At 43.9% G+C, this 20,750-nt stretch overlaps 1 long non-coding RNA gene across 1 annotated transcript in view; it reads left to right on the top strand.

Annotated features, from left to right (window-relative positions):
- The first annotated feature begins 3,960 nt into the window (after positions 1-3,960).
- The window catches only part of LOC137654574 (uncharacterized), a 45,805-nt gene continuing 29,015 nt past the window's right edge, over positions 3,961-20,750 (top strand). The window contains exon 1 of the long non-coding RNA XR_011046661.1: positions 3,961-4,056. This is a non-coding gene — a long non-coding RNA (uncharacterized lncRNA). The remainder of the gene's footprint in view (positions 4,057-20,750) is intronic.

Raw genomic sequence — 20,750 nt, 5'->3', positions numbered from 1 at the left:
GTCACTTCCTCTTGCCTTTGCCATTCATGAGCGGCCTTTAAACCTTAAACCTTTACCTAGATACAATAAAAAAGAATTCCTTCAAGCCACTTACAACTCTAGTAGGCAATAATAATGACAGTTTTTCGCTTTGTAATCTCAAGAGAATTCAAATTATATGAGTTTGTTTATCCTATTATTTCCTGACTCAGCTTCCGGTTTTAAGATGACACTTAAACAGCCGCTTAGATATCATGCATTACGCTTTTCTATCTCAGAACAAGCAATGGAGAAAGATTATGAATAAAATTTCCCATAAATACTATTAGCAATATTATTTTTTTTTTTTTTTTTTTTGCAACTTCTCTCTAAGATTTTTCATTTTTATTTTGTTTCTATAATCCTAGTTTGTTTCAGGGAAACTGCATTATTTTCTCAATTTAGAAAAAAGAAGAAAATATTCGGAGATTTGACCTTTGCGAAATTGGTAACCAGTACGCGAAATATTGTTTCAAAGAATCATCGTTTTACTAGTAATATTGCTGGTATGGATTGAACAACCGCACTGATTCCCACCATGAAGTTTCATTACATAATATAATCGTTTACTCGCGAGTTTATCTGCCATCTTTCACTCCTTTTTCTTCGCCTTCTCCTTTAAAACACAGCTGTCAAGTAAAGTTTCAATGGATTTTTCTTGTATCTCGCTCATAAAACATATCAGATATGAAGATGAAATGCGCTCCAATTTAGACTATCATTTCTGGTCACAGAATTAGTATATTTATGAACACCACCAAGTAGATATTGTCTTTTGTTCAAATAGTTTGCTTGTTTTATGTTTGTTTGTTTTGGCTGAATGTCTATTTGTTTGTAGGATTGAGCGAAACGTTATCCCTCAATTTTTATAAGAATTCTCCCATATGTGTGGCTCATGACTTTTAGTAGAAGGCAATTTTGGAGGGTGATATATACTCAACCATTTTGCAATAGTCAAATTCAATCTTGGTTTCTGAAAAGGAAATATTACGTGGTTACTTTCTTAACCAGTTAGATTTCCTGAAAATTTCAACAACTACCCGTATTAGGTCAGTAATTATAGCTGCTTATCGAGATTTCATGTTAGCTGGGGTATAGATTCCCTCAGTGACTTTTTTTTTATCTACTACCCGTACTTTTTTCGACTACTTGATTCACTTCATGAAATCTAGTTATCCAATTGACCAAAGTCAGAAATTTCAGGGCACGCACCAAGTTGGTTGACACTTCTAGGACTGGCTTATTTTGTCAGTTTTAAAATGAAGATACGTAATGGTCATAATTAGTGACCCTTTACTTACCTCCAGTCTTGAGCTCTACTTCTTTGACAAAAACCTGCTTAGGTATTATCAAAAATTGTGTGACGACTTGTATAAACTGCGTCTTAAGTTCCTATTACCGAGTCTCCAACGTAAGACAAATTTCATCACCAAGGTGAGTACATTTAACTTTTCACATTTCCAATAATGGGAAGTAATGTTACACAACTAAACTACTCTTGTATAAAAACTTTATTGTCAAGAGAAAGTGTAATGGCTGGACTTTTGCCATTCCCATAATCCCTTTAGCCCAAACCATCTCTAAAAACTTTTGCAAATACTGCTTCTTAATTTACTATAATTCATCCTTGGGCATTTTATTTTTCTTGTCCCATTACTCAGTTTATTAGCATTCATATTCCATAGCCTATCCTTAATGTAGTGAAATCTGTAGATTTCAGAAATATCTGTCAATATGTCTTATGATAGCCTGAAACTCCTTTGGATTTTGTATACAGTTTCATGGTGTTATTTCCCCATATTTTCAGCAAAGAACATCTGTATGTTTTTTTTTTCCCTAAAGGAACGCGCGTTGGAATGACTTGTATATTTAACTTTAATCTAAGAAAAAATATTGGAAACTATAGTTTTTGCTCAGGTATTCACAATTGTTACATAACAATAACTTACAGTTTAATGTAAAATAATTGTCTGCAATACACAAAAAGGAGCATACGTAATTTTATAGGATACAGTAAATTTAATTAAAATAATTTATATTACAGGTTGATTACGTTATGATTCCTTTTTGTTAAAAATAAAGAATACTATTGTTATAAAATATCCAAATAGAATAAAAATTCACATATGATTGTTCTCTTTATAATCAACAGATCACACATCATAACAATTTCCAGTCACGATTCATATATTCATAAAGGTCGCCTGGCAGTAATACACAATCTAACATAAATATATGTAATATAGAATTCTAAAAGAGTTGAGAATTTCAGGTATTTAGGATCAACAGTTGCAGGGGATGGTGATCTGGGGGCAGAAATAAACCAAAGAATACAAGCACGATGGAAGATTTAAAAAAAAAAAAAAAAAAAAAAAAAAAAGTGCGTAGAGTAATATGCGACAGGAAAATAGGGGTTAAGTTGAAAGACAGTTTTGAGATCGGCAATGATGTATGGAGCGGAGACGAGGGCAATAAAGAACACAGAAGAGAAGAAGATGGATGTGGCAGAGATGAGAATGTTGAGATGGATGTGTGGGGTGACAAGAAGAGATAGGATACGGAATGAAGTAATTATGGGTACCACAGGAGTTAGAAAACTATCAGATAAGATCCAAGAAAGTAGACTGAGGTGGTACGGTCATGTCATGAGAAGAGATGAACAGTATATTGGGAGGAGTGATGGAAATAGAGGTACAGGGAACGAGAGGGAGACCAAAGCGAAGGTGGGTGGCCTGTATCAAGGATGACCTTCGATCAAAGGGATTAACCAGTGATGAGGTGTGAGACAGAGGTAGATGGAGAAAGCTGACCAGAAACATCGACACCACATAGAAGTGGGAAAAGATGTAGACAAAGAAAGAAGAAGAAAGCACTCTAGATATACGCAATTCGTGTACCGATATCATAGAGGTTGACTTATCTCTTTAATTATATTACAGTTCGTGCTTGTTAGCTATTTCGAATCAACCAAAAACAACTAATTATATATCAGTTTTATCTATATAATTCTCGGATTTATTATTGAAGTAGTTTTCAAGTATTTTTTTCTTGCTATATATTACTTATTCATATATTGTACAACTGTTGCATAACGTTTATATATATATATATATATATATATATATATATATATATATATATATATATATATATATATATATATATATATATATTCATTGAGAGAGAGAGAGAGAAAAGGTGTTCTACAGTTTTTCCTGGAACAAAGTAGATTGTCACTTAGTCACCTTTTTGTTATTTCCCAGGACATATTATAGAATAGATAACTAAAGGAGTGAAACCGTTTAATATACCGTAGATATTGATGGGTATTTGCAATGTTTGTCACCTTCAATGGATGCGTAGTATATATATATATATATATATATATATATATATATATATATATATATATATATATATATATATATATATATATATATATATATATATATTATATATACATATGTATATATATATATATATATATATATATATATATATATATATATATATATATATATATGTGTGTGTGTATATATATATATATATATATATATATATATATATATATATATATATATATATATATATATATATATATATATATATATATATAGTGTTTGTGTGATTTGCGTGTGCATTAGGACATAGGGAATGCGTGCATTCTTTATGGGGATGCCCATGCATTTGTTTGCTTGCATAAAACTGTTTTTTTATCTTTTTTTTCTTTTTTTTGAAAAAGTCAGAAAAGTAGTTCCTTGTATTTCCTTAGTCGTATCGTAAAATCAGCGTGGGTAAGTATGCATTTCATGTATCTTTTGTTCTACTTTTATACTATGGTATTCATAAAATGATACAATTAAATAAAGACTTTTTTCTTTAAAAAATTTCCCACGTTCCAATATTCCTGCAAAATGTATCGCTCCGCATTCCGGTGTGTCATTACACTACCGGTTGTTGTTGGAGGAAGATGAGAATAGGAAAACCTCTCTTTGTTTACGACATTGTGGGTAATTATACGTTACATATTTTCCAAAGGTTGGTACCGTTAAATTAGATAGGCCTACCAGGTCAAATATATTAAAGAAATTTCAGTTATTTTTAAATAAAAAATGGATAGATATGTAGTTTCCATTGTTAGTAGGCATACTTCGGTTGAGTCTGCAGTTTTAAGACTGCAAATCTCACGTAGGTTACTCCGCAAGTCCAAGTATAATAAATATTAGTTTTAATAGGGTAGATGAAACAATTTTAGAGGCCTCTGGTTTAGAGGATTTTTCAATACGGTTTTACCTCGTGTATCGAAATTTTTCTTTCGAATTATAAAACGAAATCGTGACTGCAGAGGATTCTTCAATAAGGGGGTGTTAAACTTCCGGCCACCGCTTTTGTTGTAATTTATAATTTCTTGGTCAAAAGTGAACGCAAAAAATTTCTTCAATACATTATCCGCGCAAATGCGGTATAAGAGAAAGAAAAGTAGCTTACGACAAGTAGCCAATCTTCCTATATCTTCCTACTGTTACAAATCCAAGCTCCCGTTAGTTCATATGTTTGTTCTTATTCTTTTCAGTTCTACCTCATTTCGCACTGTGAAAAATTTCCCCCAATTGCTTAGTAGCTCTTCACTGATCTCGTTGCCCCAATGGAAGTGCTGTAGCTTCTTCTAATGTATTACTAGCTGTTAGATTTTTGCACACTATCAACTTTAATCAGGTATACCTTGTAATTATGCTTGTCACTCTTATTTTTACGATTTTTACGTCAAATTGGCCAATCAACATACAGATATGATTTTGTCGCACCTTTCAAATCCGTGCATACGGTAATTGAATTTTTATGTACAGGTGATAGATCACATTGCTGGCATTGCCACAGTAAAGGTAGAAAGACAAAACTAAGAAGCGTGTCCATTGCATTTTCTCAGAGCGATTACAAGGCTAGTTTTATGGATGTGCTATTTTGAAGCTAAACCGTCGCCCTTGTTTTTACACCTGATTTGTATCACTCAAATTCTCACTATTAGGCAAGTCATTACAAATTAAGCTTCAGCCTAAGCTAAGGATATGGCTGTCTAAGGTGGTTGTCGATAGGTAAGGATACCACTTAAAGGTTAGGTTAGGTGGGTGGTAATATTATGATAGTCCTACCCAGCCGTTTTGGTAAATGTGATACATTTATTTCTAGCCAAATACATGAATATATATTTTCCTATCCTACCCAGCCGTTTTGGTAAATGTGATACATTTATTTCTAGCCAAATACATGAATATATATTTTCCTACTCGCTATCTTATGTTTTATGCATTTCTGACCACGATTATTGGGGCAAACCACCCGTTCATGAGTTTTTGGACCCCCTTATATAAAGACAATTATGGGGGACTCCTGTGAGAAACCGGGGTTTTGTAGGTGGGGAAATGTCATAAGCGAGTGATTTGCAGCAATGGTAATGGTCAGAAATGTAAAATAAGCCCAAGATGACCAGTTGGAAAAATATATGGGTGATGTAAATGGCTGAAAACAGGCAAAAACGTTATTATTTATCACTTTAGAGATTTGTAAAAGGGCATAGAACCTAACAAACCCACCTAACCTAATCCTAGCCAGGGGCAAGACCCCCGGACCCCCTTCCCAGGTCACAATCCCTACATATTCCTTCTACATTGCCGTATCATTACCCATCATGCTTACACTGCCATATCCTTTTCTATCTCCCCTACACTGCTGTATCCTTATCTATCCCCCTTACACTGCTGTATCCTTTCCTATCTGCCTTACACTGTCGTATCCTTACCTATCCCCCTTACACTGTCGTATCCCTACCTATCCCTCTCACACTGCTGTATCCTTACCTATCCCCCTCACACTGCTGTATCCTTACATATCCCCCTTACACTGTCGTATCCTTACCTATTGCCCTTACACTGCCATATCCTCACCTAGTGCCCTTACACTGCCATATCCTCACCTAGTCCCCTTACACTGCCGTATCCTCACCTTATCCCCTTACACTGCCGTATCCTCACCTAGTCCCCTTACACTGCCGTATACTTACCTATTCGCCTTACACTGCCGTATCATTACTTATCCCCTTACACTGCTGTATCCTTACTCATCTCCCTTACACTGCTGTATCCTTACCTATCTCCCTTTCACTGCTGTATCCTTACCTATCCCACTCACACTGCCATATCCTTACCTATATCCCTTAGACTGCTGTGTCTTTACCTATCCCCCTTACAGTGCCATATCACTACCTATCCCCCTTACAGTGCCATATCACTACCTATCCCCCTTATAATTCCATATCACTACCTATCCCCTTTACACTGCTGTATCCATACCTATCACCTTTTAAACTGCCATATTCTTACCTATCCCCCTTACATTGCCATATCATTAGCTATCCACCAAACAAGGTTGTATCCATATCTATCCCCTTTACACTGCCATATACCTACCTATCCCACTCACACTGCTGTATCCTTACTTATCCCCCTTACACTGTCGTATCCTTACCTATTGCTCTTACGCTACCATATCCTCACCTAGTGCCCTTACACTGCCATGTCCTCACCTAGTCCCTTACACTGCCGTATCCTCACCTAGTCCCCTTACACTACCGTATACTTATCTAGTCTCCTTACACTGCCGTGTCCTTACCTAGTCTCCTTACACTGCCGTATCCTTACTTATCCCCCTTACACTGCTGTATCCTTACTCATCTCCATTACACTGCTGTATCCTTACCTATCTCCCTTTCACTGTTGTATCCTTACCTATCCCACTCATACTGCCATATCCTTACCTATCTCCCTTAGACTGCTGTGTCTTTACCTATCCCCCTTACAGTGCCGTATCCTTATTTATCCCCCTTACAATTCCATATCACTACCTATCCCCTTTACACTGCTGTATCCATACTTATCACTTTTTAAACTGCCATATCCTTACCTATCCCCCTTACATTGCCATATCATTAGCTATCCCCAAACAAGGCTGTATCCATATCTATCCCCCTTACACTGCTGTATCCTTACCTATCCTCTTTACACTGCCTGTAACCTTACCTATTCCCCTTACACTGCCTTATCCTTAACTATCCCTCTTACACTGTTGTATCCTTGACAAACCATCTTTATACTGCCATATCCCTACCTATCCTCCTTATACTGCTGTATTCATACCTATCCCCCTTACTCTACCATATCCTTACCTATCCCCCATTCACTGCCGTATCCTAACCTATCCCCCTCACATTGCTGTATCCTTACCTATCCCCCCTTACACTGCAGTATCATTATCTATCCCCGTCATACTGCTTCATCCTTACCTATCCCCCTTACACTGCCATATCCTTACATATCCCCTTAACACTGCTATATCTTTACCTATTCCTTTTACACTTCTGTATCCTTACCTATTCCTTTTACAATTCTGTATCCTTACCTATCCCCCATACACTGCCGTATCCTTGCCTAACCCCCCTTACATGGCTGTATCCTTACCCGTCCCCCTTACACTGCTGTATCCTTACCTATCCCCCTTACACTACAAAATCCTTACATATGCCCTTTTCAATGCTGTATCATTACGTTTTTCCCCCTACACTGCCTTATCCTTTTCTATCCCCTTTACACTGCCGTATCCTACATATTCCTTTTTCATTGCTGTATCATTACACAATCATGCTTACACTGCCTTCTCCTTACCTATCTACCTTACACTGCTGTATCCTTATCTATACCCCTTACACTGCTGTATTCTTACCTATCCCCCTTATACTGCCGTATCCTTACCTATCCCCCTTACACTGCCGTATCCTTACGTATCCCCCTCACACTGCTGTATCCTTACCTATCCCCCTTACACTGTCGTATCCTTACCTATTGCCCTTACACTGCCATATCCTTACCGAGTCCCCTTATACTGCCGTATCCTTACCTAGTCCCCTTACACTGCCATATCCTTATTTATCCCCCTTACACTGTTGTATCCTTACCTATCTCTCTTACACTGCTGTATCCTTACCTATCTCCCTTTCACTGCTGTATCCTTACCTATCCCACTCATACTGCCATATCCTTACATATCTCCCTTAGACTGCTGAATCTTGACCTATCCCCTTACACTGCTGTAGCCTTACCTATCACCCTTACACTGTCTGCTGTAGCCTTACCTATCACCCTTACACTGTCATATACTGCCGTATCCTTACTTATCCCCCTTACACTGCTGTAACCTTACCTATACATCTTAGTGTTGTATCCTTACCTATCGCCCTTAAAATTGCAGTATCCTTACCTAGTCCTCTCACACTGCCGTATCCTTACCTATCCCTGTTACACTGCTATATCCATACCCATCCCCGTTACACTGCTGTATCCTTACCTATCCTCCTTACACTCCTGTATCCTTACCCATTCCCCTTATACTGCTGTATCGTTACCTATCTCCTGACACTATCACATCCTTACTTATCCCCCTTACACTGCTGTACCCTTACCTATGCCTCTTACACAGCCATACCCTTACCTATGCCCCCTACACTGCCATACCCTTACCTATGCCACTTACACTGCCATACCCTTACCTATGCGCCTTACATTGCCATACCCTTACCTATGCCCTCCTACACTGCCGAATCCTTACCTATCTCCCTTAAACTGCTGTATCTTTATCTATCCCCCATACACTACCATATCCTTACAATCCTGTCAGACTGCTGTATCCTTACCTATCCCCCTTAGACTAAAGTATTCATACCTTTGTACCTACCGACCTGCAATCCTCCCTTAGACCGCGATATCCTTAGGTAACCCTAAGGTTTAAGCCTCAACTCTGGGTTTGCTTCCTAAATGGCTACACACATGGCGAGATAACATTAAACCTTCATAATATTTTGTAAACCGGAAAATTAGCTTCAAATTATTGTTTGTTCCGTAACCGAAATACAAACCACGCTATTTACATTGGGTTTACCTTTTAGCACAGCTGAAATGACGAGCCAATAGTTTTAACGAGGGTTAATTACCCCCGCGCTAGTTAGCGGGGGGGGGGGGGTAGGGGAAGGGTAGCTTGCTATCCCTCCCCCCCCCCCCCCACACACCGGTGACTTGCTCCACTTCACTTTTGGCTCGACGATGAACAGACGTGTCTGTCCATCGTCCTCGTTGACAGCCTTTAATCTTTTATCTGCTTTTTCTTTACTACAGCTTGTGTGTGTGTTTGAAGTTGACTACCTATTATATTATCTTTGCTATGCGTACGTGCCCTGGTGTTGCCGGCCGCCCTTGTGGGACCTTTATGTCGGCCTTGGATACGGATCCTCACACCCTTTGCCCTCAGTGTCGGGGCCGACGGTGTGACCAGGAAAACGTGTAGTGAGTGTAGGGAGTGGTCTGCCTCCCAGTGGGAGAGGTTTGGCCGACGGCGTAAGAAGAAGTCCAAGAGAGACCGTTCTCCTTCGGGGGTTGCCTTGAAGGAGGAAGGTTCTCGGGACTCTTCTTTCGCCGCCCAAACCTCCTCCGAAGCTCCCCCTCGTTTGGCTCCTAAGGAGAGTCGGCCGAGTGGTAGCGCAGGCCCTAGTTCTGTTTCCCGACCTTGGGTGGGGGGAGAGGGCGTCGCCAGCGCTCCCCTGTGGTCTCTGATCATCCTGCAGTCCCTGTTGGACACCCTGCGCGCCATCAGTCTCCTGAGCTCTCTCGCGATCCTCATCTTCTGTCTACGCAACATCGTTCGCGTTCTCCAGCGCGTGTTTCAAAAGCACATGTTCGCCCACACGCCTACGCTCTTCCTGTTCGTGAACGCGCCGCGCCACCTGTTCCTTCACAGGATCTCACGTGTCGCCCCCTTGCTCGCCAGCGATCACCTGCTCGCCAGCGTTCACAGACGATCCTAGTATCGCCTGTTCGTCAGCATTCTCCTACACGTTAACGATCACCTTTTTATCGGCGATCTCCTGACCGCCCGCGTGATTTAAAGCCTGCGCGCACGCGTTCTCCAACACGTCGTCGACCAGAGGTTCTGGAAGTACATGGTACGCCATTTGCTAGCTCGCCATCGCGCGATCATTCACCAGCGCGTCCTGCGCGCTATCGCTCGCCAACGCGTCACCATGCGACAACGCGCCATCGCTCACCCGCGCGTCAGCGTTCGCCAGCTCACCACCGATTGCCTGCTGATCTACGTCGCCAGCGACCTTCCTCGCCCACGCGGCAACGCGTTCCCTCACCATTGCGCCAATGCATTCGTTCGCCGACTCGGCCACGCGCTCGTTCACCTGTACACCCTCGCGCCTACTTGCCTGCACGCCCGCTCGATCATTCGCCTGCACGCCCGCGCGACCGTTCGCCTTCGCGCGCCCATCGTTCGCGGCGAATTTCGCAGCCAGTGGTAGCAGCAGGAACGAGTGTTCCTAGACAGCGCTCGGGATCGCCTCCATCCAAACGCAGGACTGTAGTGCAGGACAGGGAAGACACTGTGGAGAGGTTAGTGCATTATTCTTCCCCCCCCCCCTTCTTTTCAGGCAGGTACTGTGGTGTCCACTCCAAAGGATCGCCCGATCCCTTTCCCTCCAGCGAGGATTTCGGACTCTGTGTTCGTGGAGCAACAGACTTGGTTTGGTCCTCTGATGCGGGCGTTAGTGAGGGTAATGAAACCAGCACTTGCCGATCAGGGCAACAAAACAACGGCTGCCTCTCCTACGCTGAAGAGAAAGAGAGGAGTGGACTTCGGGGTGACTTCCCTCAGGGCGAAGTTGGTTCCCAAGAGGTCTGTCGCGAAGCCCCCTTCTCCTACTCGAGCGTTTTTTCCTTCTCCCGTGGACGAGGCTTTTCCGTCCTCGGGTGAGTCCAGTGAAGCGGTAGTCTTCCCCTCGGCACCAAGGGGGGAGACTTCGCTTCATGGAGGAGAGTCGTCTTGTGAGGAAGGGGCTCCTCGAACCTCTTTGTTGGGATCCTGTATCCCTCCCAGGAGGGAATCCAAGGACTCCAAGACCATCCCGAAATCATCTTCGAGGATTCGCCAGGAACCCGCGGCTCCCCGGGGGAACGTCCACGCTTCATCCCAGGAAGAGATTCCGGGGACAGGATACTTAGCTGCCAGCCCGCAAGGAGGAGATCAGCAGGAATCCGAACATGCCTTCTGGCAGGTCCTGAGCCTGATAAGGCAACTTAACGGGCTTATGGACCCCGTGATCGCCCCCCATGAAGGCAAGGTCACTATCTTGGACAAAGTGTTTGACGTTCGGAAGGCCCCTAAGTCCAGTGCGGCTCTGCCCTGGTCTCGGGGTCTGAAGAGTGCTAGACCTAGGGCCAACGCTCAGGTCGCAATTCTTGCCTCCTCCAGTCGTTCCTCTGCCGGGAACAAGCTCATCCCTCCTCTTCGTCTTCAGCAGAGGAGGTATTTTGAGATCTTGGGCGAGTCCAGCCTCGCTCTTCCTCTCCATCACTCCGTGGAGGAGCTGGCGAAGGGAGTTCCCCTTGAGAAGCTCTCTGCCCGGCAGGTGTCGTTCTCGGTGGCAGAGATCCTTAGCCATGAAAAGGTCGCGAAGTGTGCCATGCAGGCCACTTCGTGGCTGGACTTTTGGCTAGGAACTCTGGGCATCCTATTGCGCTCTGAGGACTTGTCCAAGGAGACCAATAGGAAGGCCCTGGAGACCTTCTTACTCTCGGGCACCCGCTCCATCGAGTTTTTGGCGCACCAGGTTTCCACCCTGTGGGCCAACTCGGTGTTGAAGCGGCGCGATGCTGTGACCGAGAGATCCCATCCGAATGTCCCCGCCGTGGATGTGTGTAGGCTCAGACATGCTTCCCTTCTGGGGGAGAACCTGTTTGAGCCTCAGGACATGGAGCGAAATCCAGCACGGACTCCCTCCTCCAGAGGGACCTTACAGCTCGGCCCTATAAACCTCCAGCTCCGCCGCAACAGCAGCAGCAGCCTCGTAAGGCTCCAAAGCAGGCACCGGCAGTTAAGAAGGTGGTGTCTAAGCCCCAGCCCTTTCCAGCCAAGGTCAAGAGGGGCGGTAAGTCCTCCATGGGAGGCAAGACTCTTAGGGGTAGCAGCCCTAGGGGTGGCCGTCCCCCTGCGTGTCCACCTGTGGGGGGATGCCTTCAGCGTTGCGTCCGCAGGTGGCAGCAACACGGGGCCGATGCTTGGACGGTCTCAGTGATCGGCCAAGGCTATCGCGTCCCGTTCACAACATTTCAACCTCCCCTGACAGCAAATCCAGTGTCGTTGAGCTCCTATACCACGGGATCGGCAAAGGGGCTGGCCCTTCGGGCCGAAGTCGAGACCATGCTCGAGAAGGATACTCTTCAGGAGGTCGTCGACGGCTCCCCAGGCTGCTTCAGTCGACTCTTTCTTGTAAAGAAGGCGTCTGGAGGCTGGAGACCTGTCATCGACCTCTCAGCTCTGAATGGGTTTGTCAAGCAAACCCGGTTCAGCATGGAGACAGTAGACACGGTCAGACTTGCGGTGAGACCACAAGACCATGTGCACACTGGATCTAAAGGACGCATACTTCCAGATCCCAATCCATCCGTCTTCCAGGAAGTACCTGAGATTCTGCCTAGACGACAAGATCTACCAGTTAAAGGTGCTGTGTTTCGGTCTCTCCACAGCTCCTCAGGTGTTCACCAGAGTGTTCACCCTGATTTCATCTTGGGCGCACAGGAACGGCATTTGTCTCCTTCGTTATCTGGACGATTGGGTGATCCTAGCAGACTCGGAGTCGACCCTTCTTTGGCACCGAGACAGGCTTCTGGATATTTGCCAGGATCTGGGGATCGTGGTAAACCTCGAGAAGTCCTCTCTGCAGCCGTCCCAACGACTGGTTTATCTAGGCATGCTAATAGACACCAATCTCCACAAAGCCTTTCCATCAGACGACCGGATAGCAAGGCTGAGGAGGGTGGCGGAACCCTTCCTCAGGCGAGAAGAGCTCCCCGCCCAGTCGAGGTTGCGTCTCTTAGGTCACCTATCCTCCCTGGCTCGTCTGGTTCCAAACAGCCGCCTCAGGATGAGATCCCTACAGTGGCGGCTCAAGTCCCGGTGGAATCAAGGATCCGATTCTCCGGACTTTCTGATCCCGATGGGTTCTTCGGAACAGACGGACTTGCGGTGGTGGCTGGTCGACGAGAACCTGTGGAAGGGAGTGAGTCTTCTCGTCCTCCCCCCAGAATTGAGACTGTTTTCGGACGTTTCAAAAGAAGGGTGGGGGGCGCACGTTCTGAACCAGAGGGTCTCAGGTCTTTGGTCAGGATCAGAAAAGTGCCTACACATCAACCTGCTAGAATTGAAGGCCGTCTTTCTGGCTCTTCAGCAGTTCCAACGGTCCCTGGCGGGTCACTCCGTGGTGGTGATGAGCGACAACACCACAGTAGTGGCTTATATCACCAAGCAGGGAGGCACTTTTTCGCAGCAGCTATCCCATCTTGCAGTAGAGATTCTGAGGTGGACCGAAATCCACTCGATAACACTATCAGCTCGCTTCATTCCTGGCAAGAGGAATGTGCTCGCCGACAGTCTGAGCAGGGCCTCGCAGATAGTGAGTACCGAGTGGTCTTTGGATCCTCAGATAGCCAACAAAGTCCTGACTTTGTGGGGTTCCCCAACTGTGCACTTGTTCGCGACAGCGTTGAACTTCAAGCTGCCCCTGTACTGCTCCCCAGTCCCAGACCTCAAGGCACTCTGGCAAGATGCTTTCCAGCAGCGGTGGGACAACAGCGACATGTACGCCTTCCCACCGTTCTGTCTGATGAGAAGGGTGCTCAACAGGACCAGACTATCGGTCAACTGTTCGATGACTCTAGTAGCTCCGCTATGGCATCACGCGGAATGGTTCCCGGACCTTCTGCAGCTCCTGACGGAGCTCCCAAGGGAACTTCCTCCACGTCACGAGCTTCTCAGACAACCCCACTCCGGCGTACCTCACAAGGCCGTGGCCTCGCTTCGGTTTCACGCCTGGAGACTATCCAGCGTCTCTTCGCAGAGAGAGGCTTTTCGCAACAGGTTGCGGAGAGAATGTCTCGGCACCTGCGAAGGTCCTCTGAGGGAGTCTACCAAGCAAAGTGGAGAGAGTTTTGTGGTTGGTGTCATGGGAGGGATATCTCTCCACTCGATGCCACTATTCCAGCAATAGCGGACTTCCTCGTTTATCTGCGGGAAGAAATGCGCCTTTCTGTCTCGGCAGTGAAAGGCTATCGCTCAGCCTTAAGCTTGGCCTTCAGGCTGAAAGGCGTGGATATTTCTTCATCGCTAGAACTCTCTTTACTCATACGTAGATATGAGCTTACCTGCCCCCAGTCGGAAGTGAGACCTCCTCCTTGGAACGTGGTTCGAGTCCTCAGGTCTCTTAAGAGACCTCCCTTCGAACCATTACGCCAGGCCTCCGATCGCCACCTGTCTTGGAAGACGGCTTTCCGAATCGCTTTGGCTTCGGCCAAGCGGGTTAGTGAACTTCATGGTCTCTCGTACAACATCGCCCATTCAAGGGGATGGGGGGAGGTAACGTTCAGGTTCGTCCCTGAGTTTGTTGCCAAGACTCAGAATCCTGGAGTGCCGGATCCTCGCTTCGACTCTTTCAGGATCGCGAGTCTCCGTTCTGTAACAAGCGACCCAGACCAGCTGCTACTATGTCCAGTGAGATGTCTGAGGAACTACTTGAAGAGAACGGCTGAAGTCCGTCCTCAAGTGCGAGCTTTGTTTGTGAGCACAGGGAGGACTAAGAGGAGGGTCACCAGGAACACCATCTCAGCTTGGATTCGAAGGGTTATCCACCATGCCTTGAATCCAGACCCTCCTCCGTCACGTCGCCCTTGGGCACACGATGTCAGGGGTGTTGCTACATCCCTGGCCTTCAAGAGAAACTTCTCTGTGACGCAGGTACTTCAAGCTGGGGTCTGGAAGCGTCAGACGACCTTCACAGCCCACTACCTGCAAGACGTGACCCACAGGAGCCTCGATACATTTTCTATCGGCCCTGTGGTGGCTGCACAACAGCTGGTCTAACCTCAGGCTCCTTTTTGGACAAGTAGCAGTAGGTTGAGGGCGTTGTTACCCGGTTTTAGTCTGCGTGAATGAAAGGGTATGTCTGACCCTTACTTCTTTCTTCATTCTCCCCTCTCTTGGGGAAGCAGCATCCCGGGCCTCGCATAGCTGACCTCGACCTCTGCAGGTAACCCCTGCTTCTTTGTGCTCCTAGTATTAAGCTTAATATTGTTGCGTCCGCCATACCCTGACGAGGTGGTATTGGGAACGTCCTATCCTAGATTCCTATCTAAAGGTCTCAAGGTCAACTTCATAGGACGAGTCACACTCCTCCACACACTGCTTATGTAGGCCACTCGTTCCTAGCGATGCTAGGAACTTGTGAGGTACAGGGGCTCCTTTTCTCTAGTGCTGCTCATCGAGGGATTGAGCCCCCGGACAAGCCGAAGTCAGTAAGGCTGGGGACTTTCCACCCTTCCTAAGGGGTAAGTCACCCAATGTAAATAGCATGGTTTGTATTTCGGTTACGGAATAAATGACAAATTCGAAGATAATTTGTATTTTTCCTAACCATACAAACCTTAGCTATTTACACATATGTGCCTGCCATCCCTGACCCCCAAGTCAAGTCCTACCTCTAAGTGAAGTGAAGCAAGTCACTGGTGTGTGGGGGGGGGGGGAGAGGTAGCAAGCTACCCTTCCCCTACCCCCCGCTAACTAGCGCGGGGGTAATTAACCCTCGTTAAAATTATTGGCTCGTCATTTCAACTGCGCTAAAAGGTAAACCCAATGTAAATAGCTAAGGTTTGTATGGTTAGGAAAAATACAAATTATCTTCGAATTTTTCATATTACAGACCAATATAAACACCATTATTAAACAATTTCATTGCTCCTCATCTTTGGTAAGTGGAATATCCTGGCGAGTGATTTAAATGATTATAAACAGACTTTTTTCCAGTTTATTTCTACGAGGATGCAAACTGTATTCATTTAGATGTGTTTGCCCCTATGTAAAATTTCTACGATCAAAAAGAAATAAAAAGGTGCCTAACTGGTAACTATATAATAGGCTGATAGGCATTTCCACTGCTGGACTGGGCTAGGAACTGCTTCGAGGCAAGCTTCATTTCTCTTTGTTGAGTCAAGAGGAGTAGCTCACCTTTTACTTCTCTACAATCACAACTTTTCAAGCTGGATTACTTGATACTTTATTCTTTATAGATCCTTTTGTGATTTCACATGTATCCTATGTGTGAGAATTTCAAGTAGTAGAATGATTTTCTCTTTCAGAGATGTCTCCATTGAAAGTGTCAGTGTTTCCCTTTGTTCTCACCCGAGAACACTACACTCAAGTTGAGACTTGTTTCCCCTCGTACTGAGGCACCCATGTTGAAAGGTTCCTACTTTTGCTCCACTCATACATATGTCTGGTTTACCTCATACACATGTAATGAAATTATATAATTTCTGGGATTTTCAGCATTGTTCTCGTAAGAATTTGCCAGGTTCACCTCAGAATTCGTCCATTTTATATTCTTTTCTGATGTTGTGCAGACATCCTGAGGAATGTAGGCCTTCACGATACACTATACAGTTTTATACCGATTTGTCAGAGCACGACAGTGTCATTACCTTCCAAATGTTTTAAAAGGCTAAAGTCATTACAGTATTTAATAACGTCAAAAACTGTGTTGACTACGTGTAGCATAGTACCTCAGCATGCTCCAGCAGCCGTGTCTACACGAACCACTGTCCTTGTGCAAGCTAACATCATAAACGTCACACCTGTGTCTGTTGATGTCGTAGAATATGCCGCCAGCCATGCGTGCTGACGTCCAGAATTCACTGCATATTCTAGCTACAGGGCCTTTTCACATCAAATGACATAGAGACTGACCACCTGCCAATGACCTGTGCACTTCATTCTATAAATTAAAATTTAGTGATTCAATCCTTTTTTCAAGATATAATGAATTTTATAGGGAGTAACCATCCTCCCAATGGGAGATATATCGTATTCATATTAGAGCAACGAGCAGTGGAATTATTCCCTTTCCCTGCCATCTTTTTTCGGACAGTAAACCTTAAGCTCTTTTTATATGATGCTCAATATCCTCCTCTTTCCTCTCTTTCCAGAGCACTCAGTGGCCCAGGTGACTGAGGATGATGGCCAATAATTTTTACATGATATATAGGTAAAACATTTGTATCACCCATAGAGCATAGTGATCACATTTTGTTGCTTCCAAAGGGATGCACGACCTGATCGTGCAGTTTTATCATACTTACTCGTGTGGATGTTACCACTGGTTATGCTTTATATTAGTCATCTCCGATTGACTACCATATTTATATTTTACTATTTTGTCAAGGATTATGTTCCTGAAAAACTCACATGATACGCGTCAAGGAAAGCTTCCCTTTTGAGCTTTTTCTCCTTTTAGAAAGAGGAGAGGAAAAGGCTGCCAGGAATCTGTCTTTTTCCTAAGGGGTTACCCTCGCTAACACAAAATGAGGTACCATCTATAAGACAACATAGACATGAGCCTTGTAACATACGTTCGAAGTACTCCATCTCAGATTGGCCTATTTGTCCATTAGATTCTAATTCTGAAAGAGAATACCGTTGCTTTCTTTCACGCTTACAAGAGTAGAGAACACTAACATGAGGGCAGTTATAATTATTCAGATCGTTTCTTTTTCATATACTCATATCTCATCATTCTTGGAATGATGATTAAGAGAGAAAACATATTCTTGAAAGATTTGAATCTTTTAGCGTTGCTCCCAAATTGGATCCGGGGACAAGGACCATGAGTTACTTATGATTATTGGTGATAATTTGTTTTAATGTTATTGCCCCATAGGACAAGTGATCACGTCAGTGCCCTTGGTGCCCGATTACTCCATATTTGCACAAAAATGCTTTACTGCCTTCTAGCAAGCATAATGATGAGTCTGTTTTGGCAGAGTTTCTGCTGGATGACTTTACGATCTTGAGGCATCGCCTAGGAAAGCATCGAAAGTCTCCCCTCGTTTCTACATGCAAAAGACACACTTGCAAGTAGAGACTGACTTTTCCCAACATACTGAGGCAGCCCTGTTAGAAGACCCATTTTTCCCCTACTCGTTCTCATTAGTAAGACTCACCTCATACCCCCCAGCGGTCCCAGAATTGCTCTCCTCCTCAGAATTCTCAAGGGGTTATCCCAGAACTCCCTTACCACATGCTGACTTTTTGACTGCTTATGTAGTGTCCACAACAATGGCTTCGATTAAACTGAACTGCCCAAGGGTCATTATTTCCTCCTCTTCCAAGCAAGACTCATCTGCATCATCCATCCCATAAGTCTTGACCAGGATAGAGTAAAGCTTGCCTCGCAGCAGCTCATAGCTCTGTCCAGCAGTGGAGTTGCTTAGTATCTTATTATGTAGTTGCCAGTTAGGCACCTTTTTCTTTCATCCTTGTCGTAGAGATTTGACATAGGAGTAAACCCATATAAATGACCCAGGTTTGTAAAGCTAGGAAAAATACAAATTGTTTTGAAAATATGTAGTAATCCTTAATTTAAGCTTGGAAGGGTGAAGATTGAGGGTCCTCTGTAAATGGTGGGAATACTAGAACTGTCCTTCGTAGAGTATGGGTGAGGGTACTATATTGCGGCTTTAAAATCTCTTATGTTCGGTCATTTTTTCTTAGATACAGTAATATACTACCACAGTCTGAAGTGCTCAGTGGTCTTCATGGAACTGAATAGGAAGGAGGATGTGGATGGGTATTGTAAAAGTACATCTGGAAACTTATGCATAAATAGGCCTACTTGTAAGCTCTTAATTGGTTAAATAAACCAGCTGATGAATAAGTCATTCCAAATACATGGAAAGCTCCCCAAACTTATTGAAAACAATGCATGAGCAATATCCCACCATCAGTTTCCCAATGGTAAACAAAGAACTTAGATTCCAAAATGACATCACATTTTAATCAATTGATACGCAAGTTAATATGCTTCACCCAGCCCCCCTTAATCATAATTAGGAAAATACCAAACTAATGAGGAATTGTTCATTTCAAATAGAAAATTCCAGTTTGCTAAAAATCAAAGTCAGATATTAACCATTTACGCTGTATGATTAATGGTGTCTGGGGTTTCATAACTTATGTATCAGTCGATTAAAATGTGAACACCATTTCAGAGTGAGTTCATTGTTTACATTGGGCAGACTGAAGGTGAGTTATTGCACACGATATGGCTTTAATGGTTTGGGATGCTTTCTGTGTTTTAGTGATGTATTCATCAGCTGTTTTTTTTAACCAAATAAGAGCTTACAAGTACTTATGTTTAAGTTACTGCATGCACTTACAACACCCATCCCCACCCCACCCCCATTTCTCTTCAGTTCCATCATGACCACTGTCTTGTCTAAGTGGCTCATAAAAGACAGTGTGAAATTACACTAGTGTTATTCTAGGGAAATTAGAGGCATTAGAGTTTTTTGAAAATTATAAAATCTCCGGTATGAGGGGGGCAATCCCAGTGCTCCCATCATCATTTTTTATTGCTGCAATGTTGAGTTCACAGGAGGCCATTGTCGTTTGCCTCTTTGAGATCTTAACCTGAGCAACGAGAGCCCAGCAGGCACCCTTGTAAGATATGTTCCATTATTTGCAATGTTGCCCCACATGTGCAGTCAGGGTTGGTGGCTAGTCCCCATATCTGGTGTTTATCACCAGTTTGTTCTGACAATAGAATGCAAACCTTACACTCTTTATTAGGGGATATACTTTTGACGAAGCTGAAACTAGCCATAAGACTTTTAGTGAGGTGTAACTACCCTACCGCTAGTTAGGGAGGGTAAGGGAATATTACCGACTACCTTGCTCTCACACATACACACTGTGTTCTATTGTCACTTTTTACCCGTGGTTCGGTGAGAAGAGATGTTCATCTCTCTCTCCACTCAACTTTTTTAATTGGCTTATGAATAATTTTCTTGTATATATCAATATATATACTCATGTTTTATTATATATATATATATATATATATATATATATATATATATATATATATATATATATATATATATATATATAAACATTCATTTATTGTTACAGGTGTGAGTTGCTGTTTAGGAGAGAGAGTAGTGCTGCATTTTTTTGAAGGCGGGGGAACCTTTCTTACGATCTCTTCCCCATTTGACGCCAGACAACTCTTAGGCTGGAGGATTCCCCTGCTTCCCCTTGCAAAGTGGCTCTGTCCTGCTCCAAAGGGGAATCGTTTTCCGTGTTAATGCACCTTAATCGCAATCGCTCGTGAAGATGATATTGCTCGCTCCCTGCGAGTTCAATGGTGGGAAGCTTGTTCTTGCGCCTCTCAGGGATAACCTTTCCTGTCCGGATTAGTTTTCTCCTAAGTGGTCTTCTTCACCGTTGACGACGACGCACTCCTTAGTTCTGCAATGGCAGCCGCCGGAGGGAGTGCAAAGTCTGATGCATGTTCCTGTGCCTCTCAGGGGACACTTTCCCATTCGTGGGTAACGGGCTAGGTTTTTACCCTAAGGGGTTTCTTCAGCACTAATGACGTTGCACTCCATCATTCGCTAATGCAGCTGGCGTAAGGATTACAAAGTCAGAAGCGTGTTTCTGCGCCTCTCAGGGAACCTTTCCCGTTCATGGGCTAGGTTTTCTCCCGACTGGTTTTTTCAGTGCTGACAACAATGCCAAAGCATGTT

Source organism: Palaemon carinicauda, chromosome 15, assembly GCF_036898095.1.
Source record: "Palaemon carinicauda isolate YSFRI2023 chromosome 15, ASM3689809v2, whole genome shotgun sequence".
In the NCBI taxonomy this organism is placed as follows: Eukaryota; Metazoa; Arthropoda; class Malacostraca; order Decapoda; family Palaemonidae; genus Palaemon; species Palaemon carinicauda.
Note: the sequence above shows the minus strand (reverse complement) of the source record. Positions and strands in the feature narration are given on the sequence as shown.